Source organism: Hemiscyllium ocellatum, chromosome 36 (assembly GCF_020745735.1).
Source record: "Hemiscyllium ocellatum isolate sHemOce1 chromosome 36, sHemOce1.pat.X.cur, whole genome shotgun sequence".
NCBI lineage: Eukaryota > Metazoa > Chordata > Chondrichthyes > Orectolobiformes > Hemiscylliidae > Hemiscyllium > Hemiscyllium ocellatum.
Genome location: NC_083436.1, coordinates 23189957 through 23210357, shown reverse-complemented (window position 1 = coordinate 23210357; position 20401 = coordinate 23189957).

Genomic DNA, 20401 nt, shown 5'->3' with positions numbered 1-20401 from the left:
CTAGCTTGGCAAGATAAACTGTGACAGAAGCTTTTTCTGATTGTTAGTTACTTCTCAAGTGACTTCAAGATGGCAGTAATATTAATTTCCCAACACAAACAGTAATTAGAATAGAATCCCTACTGCGTAGATACAGGCTACACCAACCATCTGAAGAGCATCCCACCCAGGACCATCCCCCTACTCTAACCCTGTATTCCCCATGGCTAATTCACTTACCTAGGCATCCCTAAACATTATGCACAGTTTAAGCATGGCCAATCCACCTCGCTTGCTCACCTTTGGACTGTGAGAGGAAACTGGAGCACTTAGAAGAAACCCACGCAGACACAGGGAGAATGTGGAAATCCCACAAAGCCTGCTGGTTGGAATTGAACCCAGGTCCCTAGCTCTGTAAGGCAGCAGTGCTAGCCACTGTGCCACCCCAGTTTGCTTTCAGTTGAAAATATTAGTTTATTTTACTCTGATCATTAATTTGCAAAAGTATAGCCAGACATAAAGAGTCTAATACTGATACAAAACATGGACAATCACTTTCATTTTCACTGGAGATTGCTGCTTTTCAAAATTACTTTTGTCTAAATGCATGGAATAAATAATTATATATATATGCTAATTTATGACTTAAAGAATTATAAATAGCAACCAACTGTGACATATCTGTAATAATGAGTCTTTAACACTCCTCATGCAATGATCAGCCACTTAACACATGATAAAAAATTTAATACTGCATATCTTGAGTATATAATGTTCACGTAGGCATAATGACTTGTTACAAGTCAGGAGAAATGAAGTTTTATGCCTGCACTTTTGGAATAGGTGGCCCAGTGGTTAGCACTGCTACCTCACAGCACCAGGTTCCATTTTGGCCTTGGGTGACTTGTGGAGTTTGTACATTCTCCCAGGGGGTTTCCTCCAGGTGCTCCGGTTTCCTCCCACAGTCCAAAGATGTGCAGGTCAGGTAAATTGGCCATGCTAAATTGCCCATAGTTTTAGGTGCGTTGGTTAGAGTGAAATGGGTCTGGGTGGGTTATTCTTCGGAGGGTCAATGTGGACTGGTTGGGCCAAACGGCCTGTTTCCATACTGTAGGGAATCTGATCCAAATTGTCCATAAAACTGAGTTGGGTATGTATGCCAGCCAATTCAGGCATTTGTGTACTGAACGGATGCCATCTATTCACAACATTGCTGTGACACAATTAGATTTTCAAAGAGAGAACTTGGGGTGGGGGTGGACTACACACATCCAAGAAAAGTTACTACCTGCAGTGCTCTTTGGGAGGATAGGAACAGAACTTTCAAATGGTAAGTATTATTAACGGAGAAGCATCTGACATAACTCCAACGAGGCTGGTATCTCATCTCCAAGTCATGCTTTATTTATATGTTCATTGTAGCTAATATTGGTCCAGCTTCCACAGAGCCAGCTCTCAGAGTGAACTGGACCTCTGACACTCCTATTTAAATCTGTCAGCCAGGGCTCCCTAATTGGACCAGGTTAACAGCCCCAGTCAGGGAACTTATATTCTATGATGTTCATCTGGCTAACCTCATTACAATCACTACAGGTTCGGGGGCATATGAGTGAAGCTGTCAAAGACATGGCAGAGAGCTTTTCGTTCATTATGTCTGTAGTGTGAAAAAGATGTATAAAAGGGGAGATTAAACATAAATGCTCATGCAGCAGCACACTTATTGTCACCACAGCTGAGAAGTTTAACTTTTATGGGGAAGGTTTCAACTTTTGAGAGCATTAAAACAGTGCTGGCATCATTAGCTAACTCTAGTCATATCGGTTTGGCTTGACTCATTTGAGCTTAACTTTTTGATGGAAAGAATCATGCAGCTGTCCTTTATACCCCAGCCTATATCGAGACTTCAGACAAATGTTAGGCTGCTCATGAATAATTGCCAAAACCACTCTCCCTACTCATCCATTTCCAAAGGTAATGCCAAACCCAGTCATGGCTCCCATTTGAGGGCAGCACAGTCACTCAGTGATTAGCAGTGCTGCCTCACAGCACCAGGGACCTGAGGTTGATTCCACCCTCAGCGACTGTCTATGTGGAGTTTACACTTCCTCCCCATGTCTGCATGGGTTTCCTTTGAGTGCTCAGGTTTCATCCCAGTGTCCAAAGATGTACAAGTTACGTGGATTGGTCATGCTAAGTTGCCCATGGAGTCCAGTGATGTGAAGGCCAGGTGGCCTAGCCATGGGAAAAACAGTCTTGCAGGAATGGAGTCTGAGTGGGATGCTCTTTGGTGGACTTAATGGGCAAAAAGGCCTGCTTCCACACTGAGATTCTATATTTGCATGTTAAATTATCACTCTTTGCTTACTCCTTCCTGAGTTTGATACCTACAGTTAAGTGTGAAACTCAATTTTGAGCAATTAATAGCTGATACTTTGAAAATTGAGATTCAAGTACTCCAGAGGTCTTTTTCCTAGCTGCAAAATGAAAGTGTTGGCAGTCGTATGCACTGGTAGCTGCTATAATTAATAAAGGTTTTTTTTTAGGGGTTTGGGAGGCATGCAGGAATGGCCCAGAATTATGTGACAGAAACAATGAGCATGTCAATTTGATATTGGAGAATTCATAGAGCACCAGTGACTCAAATGAGCTGGCAAAAGTCAGGGAAAGATTTCGCAAACCTTTTGGATGTGAACCGGGCCAACAAGGTTCACTTTCTGAGGCCTACCTCTGAGGCCCCAACAATGCCTAAAATACAAATCAAATGTTCTCATTTTTCAAAAGAACTCGAAATAAGAAATACAAACATATAGTCCTGCATTTGCCTTTAAAAGGTGTCTTTGATGTGTGAATGAGAAGCAACCTCCCCATTTACAGAGTCATGTCTGAAAATGGCCAGAAAATGATTACATGTTTTTTTCCCAATCTAACTAGAGGTCTTGGAGGTTGATGACACATCAGTGCAGTTTTTCCTTTCTAAGTTATGCTCAAGTGGAGCCATAGAGTGCTCTCTCAATGTTATTCTTTTATTTCTGGAGGGATAGAAATCTTTGAAGTACTGCCAAGTCAAGCCAACTAATCCATTAGCTAACTTTCCCAAATAGTACACTTCTTTTATACTCACAGATACATTGAATGAAGGTCAGCAATGAAGAAAAGCATAGTATTAAGTTTATCTTATTTTTTAAATGCATGATCACAAAGTTGAAAACTCTAATCTCAAAGTAGTTCTTTCCTTGTTGTATTTATTGAAGTTGGATATTGACCTTAAAGTTGGATAGCCTTGGGATTATTACATGATTTAAAGTACCAGCAGAATTAAATTGCTACCTTCTGTGGATGGCAAGTGCAAACCTGAATAGTTTTGAGAAATAATTTCAAACATGTCTGATTCCTAGACATCCATGTTACAGAAGCAAATTTAAAACAGCTTGGTTAATCTATGGATGAAATTTCACCTCGAATCCATGGAACTTTTCTAAGTAACAGCAAAAGTAGTTTCACCAATGCACAAAAATAGAAACCACTGCAAAAGCTCAGCAGATCTGGCAGCATGTGTGGAGAGAAATCAGAGTTAATGTTATGGGTCAAGTGATCCTTCCTCAGACGTTCTGAAAAAATGTTAACTGTGATTTCTCTCCACAGATGCTGTCAGACCTGCTGAGCTTTTCCATCAATTTCTTTTTTTTTTCTGATTTACAGCATCCACAGTTCTTGCAGTTTTTATTTTAGCAATATAGTTTGTTTGAGAAGTGATCTGGTTATTGAGAACTGTTGTGGTAAACACTTTGAAATCTGCCACCCTTTTTTTAACCCCTTACCAGAGCATAACTGAGCTGGAGAGTTGGCATTGTTTGTAAGAACTCAAACCTTTTTAATTACTGTGATATATATTGCTTCTCAATGGTTTATTTTTATCTCTTGCTATGAAAATTGAAATTATGCAAAGAAAAGTCAAACTCATCTGACCTTATTAGGAAATGCAACAAGCAAAGTAGTCAACTTCTGAACATTTATCTGTTACACAAATCAAATTCAGGAAAAGCATAAGAAACAAACCATTCACTCCTTATTTTGCTACCTTAAGCTTTCTTTTGGAAGGTGGTACTGATTACAGTTTAAGTCTTGGTGGTTAGAGTAATCATTACAGTAAATGCCAAGCCTCTGGTGCAATTTAATGAGATTGATTTGTTAATCATTCTAGCTGATCTCTTGTGGCATTGCACATGGGAAACAAAAAACAAAAGCAGAGTGAGGTCAAGAGTCTTGTATTTAAACACTACCTTTCATGACCAAAGGACATTCAAAAGCGCTTCACAGCTAATGAAGCAGCTTTTAAATGTAGTCACTGTAGTTAGGGTTAGAGGGCAGGAGATAATTGGACCAAGGCTGGGAAGAGGATAATGTGGAGGAGAAAGAATTTAGATGAAAGGACAGAGATGAGAGAGTTGGAGAGAGAAAAAGTGTGGGGAATCTGCCCTTTCCTGCTTCAATACAAATTTGAATGCTTCAATTGATCCATTTTCTGTGACACTGACAACATCGCTGCATGAGTTGGTGGTAATGGGCAGTCTCTGAACTCTGCTGAAAATGTGTTGCTGGAAAAGCGCAGCAGGTCAGGCAGCATCCAAGTAGCAGGAGAGTCGACGTTTCGGGCATGAGCCATTCTTCAGGAATGGCTCATGCTCTTCTTCTCATTCTTGAAGAAGGGCTCATGCCTGAAATGTTGACTCTCTTGCTCCTTGAATGCTGCCTGACCGGCTGCACTTTTCCAGCAGCACATTTTCAGCTCTGATCTCCAGCATCTGCAGTCCTCACTTTCTCCCAGTCTCTGAACTCTTTATATTTACTAGCCATGCCGTTCTATAGCTGGATCCAACAGGGAATAATGAAAGTGGAATTCCTGTACTGTACCTCATCAGTGGTGACATTATAAACAATTTGTTCACTGGGAGTGGAGCTGAAAATGTGTTGCTGGAAAAGCGCTGCCGGTCAGGCAGCATCCAAGGAGCAGGAGAGTCAACGTTTCGGGAATGAGCCCTTCTTCAGGAATGAGAAGGAGGGCATGAGCCATTCCTGAAGAAGGGCTTATGCCCGAAACGTCGAATCTCCTGTTCCTTGGATGCTGCCTGACCTGCTGCGCTTTTCCAGCAACACATTTTCAGCTCTGATCTCCAGCATCTGCAAACCTCACTTTCTCCTCACTGGGAGTGGAGACCTGTTCATTTTTCAGTTTGTTTTCCAACATTATTAAACAATTTCACAGGAATTTGGATCTCTTCGCTTCTCAAGTAGATGATCTTGGCAGAGAGAAGGAGGGAGGTTTCTATTGGGGAGGGGGAGGTGAACTACGGACAAATTCTTTTGCACAGTCGACCAACGTAGCTTTAGGTATTCAGGAGAAAATCCTGTTGAAGGTGATCAACAGTTGTATGCACATGACCTTAACTTGGAACAGTAAATGCTTACTGCTATGATTGTTGTGAAAAATTATCAACATTCAACTTCCTTCATCTGATTTTTACATGTGAAAACGTTCATGGATGAAAAAGGTTTTAAAAAGAACAAGTATTACCCAAAATTGCTGCAGTGATCAGCTGGCTACCAATTGAGGTAAGACCAGGGAATGATACAGATCACACAAAATCAGTTGCAATGAAATTAACATTTTTATCAAGAACACTTACTTTGTGCAATGTTACAGTTCAATATCTAGTACACAATGTTCCCCAGTTTCTGTGATATTCAGATCCAGATTTAAAGAAGACATGATTCAGGTTCCTGGAATGAACAAGAATCATTATTTATTTCAAGTAATTAAGCAAGTAGACACTAACTATAGGCAAACAGTTATAAACTGTCAGTATTTAACATTATTAATTAAAACTGTACTCCTCACATAAACACACAAACAAACACACTTAAACGGGCAGGCAACATAAAACAGGCTGGAATGGTAATTCAGTAGTCTTTATTCCCAACTCCTTTTATTGGGATGAACTGTATGACTCTTCTGCTGGCCAGTACATTACTTCTGTTGTCTTTCTCTAGATGCTTTTGTCGGTTGTTAAGAGACACAAGGTGGCTGTCTTACTAATAAAAAGGTTTCTGATTCATGAGTTAAAAGTCACAGCTTACAACAACTTGTTTCCAGCTCCAAGCTGTTGAGTTACCTAGAAATCAATCACACAGTTTTGACAGACAAAGAAATCTCTGTCATTGATAATGGGTCACTAGCCATTAGCCAACTGAATTTCTTGTTGCCATCAAAAGATGTATCTCTACACCCCTCATTTCCAATTTATCCATAATTTAAATTTCAAAAATCTGTTTATATGATGCTTTCAATAGGTGTCAGGTTCCTTGCTTTCAAAGCCACAATGTTCCTGGTATGGTGACACAGTGGTTAGCAGTGCTGCCTCACAGCACTAGTGTCCCAGGTTCACTTCTGGCCTTGGGCAACTGCCTGTGGGATTTTCACATTCTGCAAGGGTTTCCTCCAGGTATTCTGGCTTTCTATCACATTCCAAAGATGTATAGGTCCAGTAAATTGGCCATGCTAAATTGTCCATAGTTGTTAGATACGTTAGTCAGAGTGGGTTGGGTTACTCTTTGGAGGGTTGGTGTAGATTTGTTGGGCCGAAGGGCCTGTTTCCACACTGTCGGGAACCTAACTGCTGGTTGTACTCACTCTTTGTCATTTCAATTATCAGTTTTTAAAAATACAGAAATTTTAAAAAAGACTTAATCCCTGATTAGGCATTAAGGAACTTTGATCTCTGCCTCCTATTGAATTCATGCAATGATGATAATCTCATCTTTCAGGAAATGAATGACTTACCTGCCAGTTAGCCAGCTTGAAAAGACAATGAAGTCAGACTCAGGATTTTACAATGGGCCTAATCAACAGCTGCTTCTGAGAAGTTAGCACAGACAAGGGGAATCTTCAGATTCCACACTGAGGTTTTAGAAGGTGGGCAAGGGAAATAATTGTGCTGGAGGCTAATTCTTTTTTCCCTGATGGGGGTTTGGCTTTTGGAATTGACATCTCAGAGCCTTTTAGGTTGGTCTGGTTTCTGGACTGCAATTGGTGGAACCATCTTTACTTTCATTAGCATACCATGGATAGCCACTAACAGCCCAGTATACTGGAATTGTAGATCGAATCTTGTTGCCTAAAAACAGAAATGTCTAGTCAGAAACCTGAATATGTAAGAGACACGTATCTGGTGGGATGTATCGCCTCCTGCAATCTCTGGCGAGCAACAACTTCTGCACTAACTTGGCTCCCTCAGCGAAAAAAAAAATGCTCATTTGTGAAAATACCTATTGTGTTTCAGGTTAAAGGCTCATCATGATGCTCATTCAAGAAAAGTGTTATTCATATGTAATCTAGCATATTGTCGTTAAAGACTTAAAGTGCTTGAGATGAAGACTAAATAGACTTGTGAGCCTGCCTATGTGAATTGGCCATCTTGGCAGAACTCAGCAAACCTCACCACGCCAGGCAATTGGGACTCAACATAAAAGTAGGAAAAACAGAATGAGGAATTATCCTAATGGAGGATAAACCCAAAAGAGGGATTCACAGAAGAGGCTGGATCAAAAGAACAGGTAGGGAATAGAACTTAAAAGAGTTTGAATGTTATAGACATTGGAGAAAGAGCTGAAAATGTATTGCTGGAAAAGCGCAGCAGGTCAGGCAGCAACCAAGGAGCAGGAGAGTCGACATTTTGGGCATGAGCCCTTCTTCAGGAATCGGAAGAGAACTTCTTCAAGGAAGGCATTCTTGCAAGAGGATTCGCAGTAGGTTAAAATCTTCTAGGAGAAAGTGAGGACTGCGGATTCTGGAGATCAGAGCTGAAAATGTGTTGCTGGAAAAGCGCAGCAGGTCAGGCAGCATCCAAGGAGCAGGAGAGTCGATGTTTCGGGCATAAGCCCTTCTTCAGGAATGGAGAAAACCTGGGGAATTGAGGGGACAAACTGTTATACAGTGGGACAATAGAGAGTAACAGTTACTGGAACAATGAAGGGTGGGATATGGATATTTTGGAAGAGAATACAATGGAGTAAGATGGTATGTCAGGGAGGCAGAAAAGACCATGGAAGAGAATGTGAAGTTGTAAGGATGAGGTTCAGCATGGGAACCTCAATGGGAGCAGTGCCAAGGAGAGGGGCGGGAATACCTAAGAAGACAGTAAACGGAGCAATAATCAGAGGGGGAATGGAAGAAGGAATGAGAGACAAAAGGCCATTTGAACTTATGGGAAGAAATTAATTTTTAAATGGGAGGGATAGAGAGTGAAAGACACAAATTCAAACTTTATCACTGCAAAGTCATTTTACAGGAGATTTCTTAGAGAATGCACAGTACAAGAAGAGGGGCCCTAGATGAGTTTGCATGTTGTAGGCACAGTCAGTGCGCACGCGCACACGCACACGCACACGCACACACACACACACGCAAACACACACACACACACCCACACGCAAACACACACACACCCACCCACACACACACACACACCCACTCACTCACACACTCTCACACACACACCCAGGCACCCACACATCCACACACCCACACACACAACCACACACCCACACCCATACACCCACACACACATGGGCACACCCAAGATATTGAAGCTGAAACTCCCAAATGCAATTACATGATCAATCCCTGAAGGCCTTTGAATTTAAGGCACTGAAGGTCTCAGGGCAGGAAACACATTCCTCATCTATATTCCTTAAGTCATTTCCTAAACTTTCATAAGAAGGATACGTAAGACAGGGGCGGCATGGTGGCTCAGTAGTTAGCACTGCTGCCTCACAGCACCAGGGATCTGGGTTCAATTACAGCCTTGGCTGAGTTTCGGTGTAGAGTTTGTGAATTCTCCCTATGTCCATGTGGTCATGCTCCAGTTTCCTTCCACTATCCCAAGACATGCAGGTTAGGTGGATTGGCTATGGGGAATGCAGGGTTACAGGGATCAGTCCGGGAGGGATGTTGTTTGGAGGGTTAGTGTGGACTCGATGGGCTGAATGGCCTGCTTCCACACTACAGGGATTCTATAAAGATTCACTAATAATGCTGATGGTGGAGAGCTGGGCAGGTGAAGGAGAGTTAATGGCCAATCATCCACACAGGACAATTCACAGGGTCATACAGGTGAGCGTTAACCTTGCAATAAGTAAGAGTTGCATCAGAGGAGGTGATGAAGGGCAACTACATTCACGTCATGCTGTTTCATACATGAATATAGAGCAATGTTGAGATAAAGAGCACAAGTACTTGCCATGTTTCAGAACCAGGAAAGGGGAGAACCAATCCTCTCTGGCAGCAGGACCAGATTTTATTAAAGACAGGGAGTAGCCTGACAAAGTCCCAACATTGTCATTGATTATGGTGAGATGGCAATGCAAAACATATTCCTCCCTTCCTTCTCAGATAAGACATTCCATGCTAGTTGTTGGAACCATTGAACCCAGCAGATGTCTAAGCACTGATCCAACTAAAAAGGAGGATGAGCAGAATCAGAGACATCTCACTCAATGGACTGCAACAGTGGATGAGCAAGCAATGCATGCAGAAGGGAACCAATATATTCACCAATGTCAACTAACGTACAGGGTAAGACTGTGCGGATTCCAACTGCCTCCAGCTGAGTGAGGGATAGTGCAGGAGAATTAGTCACAAGTCCAGAGAAGCCCATGCCCAAGATCTGCCATATTTTGCAGCCAGGTCTGAAATTTGGGAAGAAGCATTATACCTGTGGAACTGAAGCTTACAGCAACTTTGCATTTCACTGATTCCCTTCAAAGTTCTTTTGGGCATCGTGTAGCATCTCCAAATCAGTTACCTCAGGTCTATTTGTGAAGTTACCATTGACCTTCACAGGAAATTAGTTCAAGGTATTCAGGGACAGGCAAACATCCCAAGGCATTGTAAATATTGCTGGGTTCCCTCAGGTGCGAAGGAGCATTAATTGCATCCAGATGGGAATCAGAGCTCCTTGCCAACATTCAAGCCCAATGTCTGAATAGGAAAGAATTTTACTCCCTCGATATCCAGCTCATTCTAATCACAGGAAACTTTTTTTTCAAATATGTGTCTGCTATCGACTTAACTGTCATGATATTTACATTCAGCACAACCCCCAGGTTCCTTGATGTTTATGTTCCATATCATTGCAGGGGTGGGTTATGAGTGATAAAGGGTACAAAAGCGTGGCTAATAATCCCAATGTGTAACTCTCAGGGAGATGGTAAACAGGGCCACAGTGGAGCATATAGAACTGACAGGCTCACAATTGAACAAATATTGTTTTTTACGAAGACACATGTCCATTGTTTAGACCACTCAGGAAGAGATCTCCTGCACTCACTGGACAACATCACTACAACAGTGATAGGTGAATGTACCTGATACAATCTAGTTCAATGATGGGGAATCAGGCCTAGCAGAAAGGGACGTAGTTGTGGCTGTTGGAGGTGAACTACTTCAGCCCCAATCAGCCTTCAACTCTACCCCTCGGCTGCTTCATCAATGATGTTTTCTCTATTATAAGGTAAGAGGTGGAGATATTTGCTGATAATTGCACCATTCATGGCAGTTCACAGAAAAAAAAGTCTTTGCAGGAGGGCCTAGGCAACATCCGGGCTTGGATTGGCAAGTTGCAAATAATAGTGCCATTAAATTGCCAGTCAATGACATCTCCAACACAAGGTGAATTACCTCTTGCTCCTAATATTCAATGACATTGCTATCAATGAAATTCCACTGTCAATACATCAGAGTTAACATTGATCAGAAACTAAAGTGAGCCAATCATATAAACGTTATTGCTATAACAACAAGTCAGAGGTTAGGACGCCTGTGGCAAATAACTGACTGCCTATGTCCCCAATACTTGTCTAGTATCTACAAGGTACAAGTCAGCAGTATGCTAGAGTACTCTCCACTTGCCTGGATAGGTACAGCTACAGCACTTTCAGGAAGCTTAACGCATCCAGAATAGAATCAAAGTTTCACCGCACATCCACTAATATCATTTATTGTATTCGTTGCTCCCGATGCAGTCTCCTCTACATTGGGGAGACTGGATGCCTCCTCGCAGAGTGCTTTAGGGAACAACTCCAAGACACCCGCACCAATCAACCCAACCGTTCCGTGGCCCAATATTTCAACTCCCCCTCCCACTCTGCCGAGGACATGCAGGTCCTGGGCCTCCTCCACTGCTGCTTCCTCACCACCCGACGCCTGGGGGAAGAACGCTTCATCTTCCGCCTCAGAACACTTCAACCCCAGGACATCAATGTGGAATTCACCAGTTTCCTCGTTTCTCCTTCCCTCATCTCACCCCAGTTCCAACCTTCCAGCTAAGCACCATCTCCATGACCCGTCCAACCTGCCTATCTTCATTTCCACCTATTCACTCCAGCTTCCTCTCTGACCTATCACCTTCATCCCCACCCCCATTCACCCATTGTACTCTTTGCTATCTACCCCTACCCTCCTCTCTGACCTATCACCTCCATCTCCACCCCTATTCACCTATTGTACTCTATGCTACTTTCTCCCCACACTCACCCCCTTCTCATTTATCTCTCCATCCTGCAGACACCCTGCTTCTATTCATGATGAAGGGCTTTTACCCAAGACATCGATTTTCCAGCTCCTCGGATGCTGCCTGACCTGCTGTGCTTTTCCAGCACCACTCTAATCTAGACTCTGGTTTCCAGCATCTGCAGTCCTTGTTTTTACCATCCAGAATAAAGCAGTCCACTTATTAGCATCCCATCCACCACCTTCAACATACTCTTTCTTCACCAATGACACTCAGTAGCAGCAGTGTCTACCACCAGAAAGGTACACAGCAGAAATTCAGCAAGGTTCCTTCAATAATACTTGACCGTTACTATATAGACAGATAAGGGTAGTAGATGCACACAAAATCTTGAACTATACTGTTTGTAACTATGTCACTGTTTCTTCACTGGATCAAAATAGTGGTACTCCCTTCCTAACAACTGTTTTGTTTTAAACTCCATGTACAGTAGCCGTCCAAGCGGCAGTTTATCAACAACCTCTCTCGGGCAATTAGTGAAGGAAATAAATGCCCACATCCTATGTACAAACTTATAAAAAAAAACAGAGATACAGGTGAACCAGCCACCTATCATATAGATCCCCCCAGCTTGGAAACACACCATTGACCCAATAATTTCATGCCAACTCTGCAAAGAACATCCTGCCCAGATTAAACCCCTCAACCATGTATTTCTCCTGCCTAATCCACCGAGCCTGCACACCCCCAGACAGATGGGCAATTTCCCATGGCCAATGCATCTAACCTGCAAATCTTTAGACTGTGGGAAGAAAATAGTTGCCTGGAAGAAACTCACACAGACACAGGGAGAATGTACAAACTCCACACAGACCGTCACCTAAGGCTGGAATCAAACCTGGGTCCTAGAAGTGTGAGGCAACAGTGCTAACCACTGAGCCACCACACCACTTCAGCTGAGTGAGTCTGATGGACAGGGAGTAAACAGAGATTCTGAGATTGCTGAGGAAGCCAGAGCAGGAATAGGGAAAATAGAAAGATTCAAGAGAACATGATAGCAGCTACGTTTGGTAACTGGAAACACTTGTGGACATGAAGAATAGCTGGCTATGATATGTAAGCTTCACTATCCTCACAGAAGGGCTTATTTTGGTCCGATAAACATTTATTTTGCTTCTTGTCATGTATTGTACATTTATTTGTTCCCTTTGCACCAACTGATTTTTGTTTCCATTGATATCCTGTGCCCCTCAGGTTTTCCAGGCTTACATAGGAAACAGAGTTTAGACCAGAGTGGTGCTGGAAAAGCACAGCAGGTCAGGCAGCATTCTGATCTTCATCAGGCTTTTGCCCGAAACGTTGATCCTCCTGCTCCTCAGATGCTGCCTGACCTGCTGTGCTTTTCCAGTACCACTCTGATCTAAACTCTGGTTTCCAGCATCTGCAGTCCTCACTTTTGCCTTACATAGAAACCATACTTGTTACAAACCAAACCTTTGTTTGCAAAGGGGCATTCCTCCATCACTGATGTCATAAAGGAATGCCCTTTGCAAACAAAGGTTTGTTTGTAACAAGTATGGTTCCTATGTAAGGCATTTAGAGCAGCACAGTGGCTCAGTGGTTAGCACTGCTGCCTCACAGTGCCATGGACCCAGGTTCAATTCCAGACTTGGGTGACTGTCTGTGTGGAGTTTGCACATTCTCCTGTGTCTGCATGGGTTTTGTCCCAACAGATGTTCAGGTTAGGTGAATTGCCCATTGTGTTCAGGGATGTGAAGGTTAGGTGCATCAGACAGGGTAAATGTAGAGTAATAGGACAGGGCAATGGGTCTGAGTAGAATACTCTTCAGGATGCCTGTGCAGAGATATTGGGCCTGTTTCCACACTGTGGGGAATCTATGATTTTAATGACAATTCACTGAGGAAGGAAACAAATATGATCACTAAAAGTCTTAAACAGTTTAAGAGATGATATTAGAAAGTACGAGGGAATTTTGTTAGTCTTTTTATTGGTTTAATAAGAAGAATTTATTTGTACAGTTAATTTATACCCATTTGATTGACTTAAGGAGCATTTCTGAGTTAAATTGAATGCAATGCAGATAAGTGCATAAAGTGACTGAACTGCTCGTAACCTCTGACATTCTTTATCCTTATCAGCAACTTGATTGTTCAGGAACAATTGTACCACTCTGAGCTGTTCAACAACATGCAGGAATAAAAAGCATGCTTCAGATTAGGGCAACATCTGGGAGAAAGGGGTAGTAGATTAGCAGGCATCCTGCCTACTAGAAAACAGCAATAGGAGTATTTTGTTTATTGTAAAACTAAACAGATCAATAATGGAATTGTACTGCCTATGTGCCTCTCAATGTACAAAAATCTGTCTACTTTCAAATCTTTCTAAAGTAGAGCTCTCTCAATGTGTTTGCAAAAATACATTATTGTAACTTGTGCCTGTGACTGAATATTGCATACAATAATCTACCACAATTGACATGGTGAGTAATACACTCAAATCGGATCATTGGAATGGCTCTGAAAATGGACTGAGCCATTCACAACCTGTAATCAGAGTAGAAAGCCTGAAAATGATCTGGTCGAGTTTCAAATGAATCTGAAATGAGTACTCAGGACAGAAGGTGATGGGGACTGCCCACAAGGGCTAGGCCAACTCCATGCTGGAACAATGGTGTTGGGGCAAAGGAAATTAGGGAAGCCAAATTTGTAATGGAAAAGCCTTGCAGGAGTCAAGAGAGTTCAAGGGTTAGATTCTGCACCCTAGCAAGGTTCTGTCAAAATGCAAGTTGGAGGATCACAGTGACCAAGAATAGAATGGGACATACCTGTGCTGGAGTAACTATACCAAGGCAGTGAAGAGTTCTTTCTTTTGAGCATTCTCATCAAGAAAACCTTGTAGGCAGCATAACATGAGGAAAAGGCTGTGAGTTGGCCCAGTATTAGGACTGCATATTGCTGTCAAAACTGACTTCCCTCTTCATTTAGCAAAATTCGATGTAAAGTGACCACACCATCTGATTGACTTAAGCAGCTATGTCTCTTCTTCCCAAAGGGTTTGCTTCTCCTAGATATGAACCTGATCACCCCTTCTCACCTTGTCAAATCATTTACATTAAAATTAGTATTTATAAACCATAACTAGATTCTGAAGACATTACCCTTAACATTAGACTTAGAAATCAAGCACAGAGAGTAAAGCAGAGATAACCAATAGCCACTGAATCTATTACAATACTACATTTATCTTAGGATTGCAGATGGATTTGTATTTTATGCTGCAATTATTAAATGACTTTTATTTCAAAAATCATCGCAGCATTAGCGAGGCGTTAGGAGTATTGCATAAAACACTGTGACAAAACCAACAATGTTAACAAATAATAGTAATATCTTGCTCATTGTAATAACCTAGTACACAAACTAATGCAGTATGAAGGCAGTTGTGACTTTGTGCTATAGTTTGCAATTGGAAATGGCGAATCAACGGCCAACGTACATTTCTCCCAAAACAAAAAAACAAAAAAAAAATTGGATGCTGGAAATCTGAAGCAAAATCAGAAATTGCTGGAAAATCTTAGCAGATCTAGCAGCATCTGTGGAGAGAAAACAGAGGCAATGTTGTGGGGCCAGTGACCCTTCTTCAGGATTGATGGTAGCTTGGAAAAGGATGGTTTTTATACAGAAGATGGATGGGGGAAGGAGGAGAGAGTAAACAATAGGAGGAGATAGTGCCCAAAGAGAGAGAAAAACAGAAAAAAAGAGTGGTTAAAAGCCAGTCTAGGGAGAATGAATAGCTTCTATGTGGGGCTAATAGCGGCTAACAATGGGTAGTGTATGGTAGCAGCCCATGTAATGACAAGGCCTGGTGTGAGGGGGTGTGAGTAAGCATGGGGAAAGGTACTTAAGCCCTAAAATTGTTGAACTCTATATTAAGTCCAGAAGGCAGCAGGGTTCCTCAGCTGAAAATGAGGTGCTGCTTCCCAGCTTGCACTGAGCTTCACTGTCGCAAAGCAGCAAGCTTGAGAACAATCATTATCCTCACTCTTCTTTTCACCTGCTTTCTCTCTCTAAACAAGTTGCAAGCTAAACTGAATCGTTTAACTTTAGAGCAAGTAAATGTGTTCCCTAGACCCAGTATTCAGCTGTTCTTCACTCTCTGACTTATACTATACTAACTGATTGGCTTTTGGATTGTTCTGCGTTTCTCTGTACTTGTTGCTAAGTACTAAGTGTGTTTATTTTTGAATCTACCTTTTTCAGTGTGCTGAACTGGCCACCTTAATTCTGAAACCTCATTAAAATGAATGCAAACAAAACAGATCTCCAGACATCTCAGTAACAACCCACAAGAATACTTAAAAATCATGCTTTGACCTTTTAAATTAAATAAATTCAATGTAAAGTCTTGCATTGTGCTCTACACTAATAAGCAAAATCACAATTATTGCTTCAGTTGCATGAACAACGTGAATTAATGGCAACAGGACAATAAGCAAGTTGTCCATCTCAGTCATGTTTTGGACAGAAATAAAATTCAGATGGTATGTGAAGGGTGTACATATTTTTGGCACCTGTCATTAAATTCCTTATCATTGTTGCTTCACAAGAACATAAGAAATAGGAGCAGGAATATTCCATATAACGCTGTGTCCAATTCTCACTAAGCTTTTGTGGGTTAAAAATTAATTTCAGCAGTGCCATGGGTTCACTATCCAGACAAGACAGACAGGAAGAGCCAAACTTGTTATATTTGTTCTAATGATCATTCCTGTCTGACATAAATGAACAAAAAAAAGCTCAATAACCAGTACCCCATTTCAGTTATGAAGATAATTTCGATAAATTTATCAACCTGACAAGACCATTTCATATCAATAAATACTGTCTCGATTCTCCATTCTCCACATTGTCCTCAAGTATCCTTGACAATTAAGGTTTCCCACTAATACTCCATATCTGCAGTTAGCAAGGCGTTAGTGATGCAGTTAGCATCTCTCTCACTCACACACATTTTCAGTGCCACATGAACTTCTTTGTTCCTTTATTCATTATGATTGGTTAGCTCGACAGAATCTGAGCCAAAGAAGTTTTGTTTTTATTTCTGTCTGTGATTAGAAAACTTATCTGACCACACAGATCAGTGCACAAAATGGAAAAAGATCATGAATTCTTCCCCTTTTAGCAATCTTTTCCATTCCCTTGTCCTGTAGAATTATTCTTCATTTTCTCAGTACACAAGGAGCAGCAGAGGGACATTTTAATATTTAATAAAAATTGAATAGTGACAGCTGTCTCAACATGTAAAGGACGAGATCTTATCAAATGGGCACATTCTGATTAACAAAATAAACAGATTGGCAAACTTCAATGAATAAGCTATGAATCGCAAAGCACCAAGAAGAAACTGGCAGATTGCACTGAAAGAAATTATAAGCATCAAGCATAAATTGACAGATTTTAAGCAGAAGTGAACAGGTGGGTGTATTTGAGTAAATTAGCTTCACACAAATCAAATTTTCGCAAGTGAAAAATATAACAGATTAACAGACTTCTGCACACTTTGGGTTGCTCATAAATGCCAGTTTCCTCTAAATGCCATCTTCACCACTTTAGCTGGGAAACAACATTAATTCACAATGAATTTAAATTTGCTTTGAATTTCTGAATGAGTGATCCACATTATTGCAAATGCAATCAAAACTTGGTTGCTGGAATTATGTAAAATTCTATCACGCTGTTGTTCATTCATTCATACTCATCTGCTTGAATACCAGATGCCCCACAATAGTTCTTCAACATCTGGTTCCAGCTCTGGCCGATGCTAAGCTTGCTCTGCTCTGCTCATTCTGCAGTACTTCACTGGGCAGCTGGCACTGCCTGATTTGTCTACTGTAAGACTTGCCACCCACCAACTTTGCAACTACCTCCTTATTTAGTCACTTCATTCACACACTCCATTTTTATTGCACTTTCCTACTTCTAAGGTGAACACCAACCTTCCATTCTAGGCTTCGAACTTCTTTGTGTCTTTCCCTTAGATTGGCCTTTCTACCTCCCAGGAGAAAGTGAGGACTGCAGATGCTGGAGATCAGAGCTAAAAATGTGTTGCTGGAAAAGCGCAGCAGGTCAGGCAGCATCCAAGGAGCAGGAGAGTCGACGTTTCGGGCATGAGCTCTTCTTCAGGAATGATTCCTGAAGAAGGGCTCATACCCGAAACGTCGACTCTCCTGCTCCATGGATGCTGCCTGACCTGCTGCGCTTTTCCAGCAGCACATTTTCAGCTTTCTACCTCCCAACCTGGCTTCCTCCTGCTCTCAGTGACAGCCACAAGCTTTAGCATAGAGTCACACAGCATGGAAACAAACTCTTCAGTCCACCTCCTCTATCCCAAACTAAACTATTCCCACTTACCTGTGTCCGGCCGATATCCCTCTACACCATTCCTATTCATGTACTTATCCAAATATCTTTTAAATGTTGTAATTGTACCTGTATCTAGCACTTCTGGTAGTTCATTCCACATATGTACCACTCTTTGTGTGAAAAAATTGCTCCTCAGTTCAATTTGAAATCACTCTCCTTTCACCTTAAAAATATGCCTCCTAGTTTTGAACTCCTCCACCCTCGGGAAAAGACCTTTGATATTCACCCTTTCTATGCCCCTCATGATTTTATGAACCTGTAAGATTGCCACTAAACCTCCGACACTCCAGTGATGAAGGCCCCAGCCTGTTCTTATCACTTAAATCCTCCAGTCCTGACAACATCCTGGTAAATCTTTTCTGAATCCTCTCCAATTTAATACTATCCTTCCTAAAGCAGGATGACCAGAACTGTACATAATACTCCAAATGTGGCCTCGCAAACCTTCTGTACAAACTCAACATGACATCCCAACTCCTATACTCAATGGTCTGAACAATAAAGGCAAGCAAGCTAAATGCCTTCTGAACCATCCTGTCTACCTGTGAAATGCCTTTTAAAGATCTGTTCACCTGAACACCTAGGCCACCTAACCTTTATCGTTCGCTTCCTCTTTTACCAACAGAGGGGAATATATCTCCCCAATTCCCACTCACAATTAGCCCAAACCCTCATTACTCATAATTACTAGACTTAATTTTCGTTTCATTGGAGTTTGTTGAAACAGTTTGCATACATGCCAATACCTATCAAAACTGTGGTCGTGTGTCTACTGCCAGTGATACAGAAAGAAGACAGCTATAGTGAAGAGGATGAACGCCTCATCTTCCGCCTGGGAACCCTCCAGCCACAAGGGATGAACTCGGATTTCTCCAGTTTCCTCATTTCCCCTCCCCCCACCTTGTCTCAGTCGATTCCCTTGGACTCAGCACCGCCCTCCTAACCTGCAATCTTCTTCCTGACCTCTCCGCCCCACCCCCTCTCCGGCCTATCACCCTCACCTTGACCTCCTTCCACCTATCACATCTCCATCGCCCTTCCCCCAAGTCCCTCCCCCCTACCTTTTATCTGAGCCTGCCTGGCACCCTCTCCTCATTCCTGATGAAGGGCTCTGGCCCGAAACGTCGAATTTCCAGTTCCTTGGATGCTGCCTAACCTGCTGTGCTTTAACCAGCAACACATTTTCAGCTCATAGTGAAGAGGATGCATTGAATGATAAAGTAAGAAAAATTGGGAATAGAAATGTGTGAGAAAAAGAATAAAAGAAATGGAAATAAATTGTTTTTATGAGTGTGAGAAATATCGTGAGAAAACTTGAGGGAAACAATGACTGAAAAGGAAAGAATTTCAGAGACTGAAACAGAAAGAGTTTTCTGTTCAAAATGTGAAAACCAGGGAAGAGGTGACAAAATAAAGTGTAGAAGGGGAGATCAACTAAGAGATAAATTACAAGAAAAAATAGTCATATAGGCATACGTTTGGCATTTTCATGATATTTCATTAGGCGATGGACAAAATAGAGAAATGGCATAAATAGCTGATCTTTATTCTGTTAGCATAGACATTCCAGCAACCTACTACTAAAGAAACAGAAAGCAATAAGGAGAATCCTTAGAAATCCCATTGAAAAGATTTCTGTCGAGAGTAATAACACTGGAGATCTGCTAATAAGTTTGAATTCAAATTGAAAAGAGACCTTCCGTTTGGATATGAGGGCAGTCTGATGGAGAAATCCTTTATGCTTGATCTTTTCTTGAGGTGTAGGAGGCTTGAATGACTCAGTGCTTCAGCCACAGAAAGATAGTGTTGAGAGAAAGTGCAAGTAATATTGAGATAAGATTTGAAAGCAACCGAAATTTACTTTTCTGAAAACTACCAAGAATAAGTAACTACTAGAAAAATGAAAAATGAGACTACATTATTTCAGGATAAATGTATGAAAATTCTATTGAAACAAGTTAACCATTGTTCATAATAGTGGAAAACATTTTCAGGTGATAATTTAAAAAAGGCTGCAACTTAGAGATAACTTAATTCACTTTATCTAACTTGATGCTGTCTTTGTAAAGACATTATTGTGTCTTACAGTTAGTCTGACAGTATTGCTTTAAGAGAGATGCTCATGTTATCATCGCTGTATCAAAGCATGTGACTCTAGTCATTGTCATAGAATCATACAGAACAGAAACAGACCCTTTGGTCCATACTGACCATCATCCCAAACTAACCTAGTCCCAGCTGCCTGCACTCAGACCATAAGCCTCCAAATATTTTTTTAGTCATGTACATATCCAAATGTCTTTTAAACATTCAAACTGTACTAGCATTCTGCATTCCATCTGGAAGTTCATTCCACACATGAACCACACTCATGATTTTTTAAAAAATGCCCTCATGTCTTTTTAAAATTT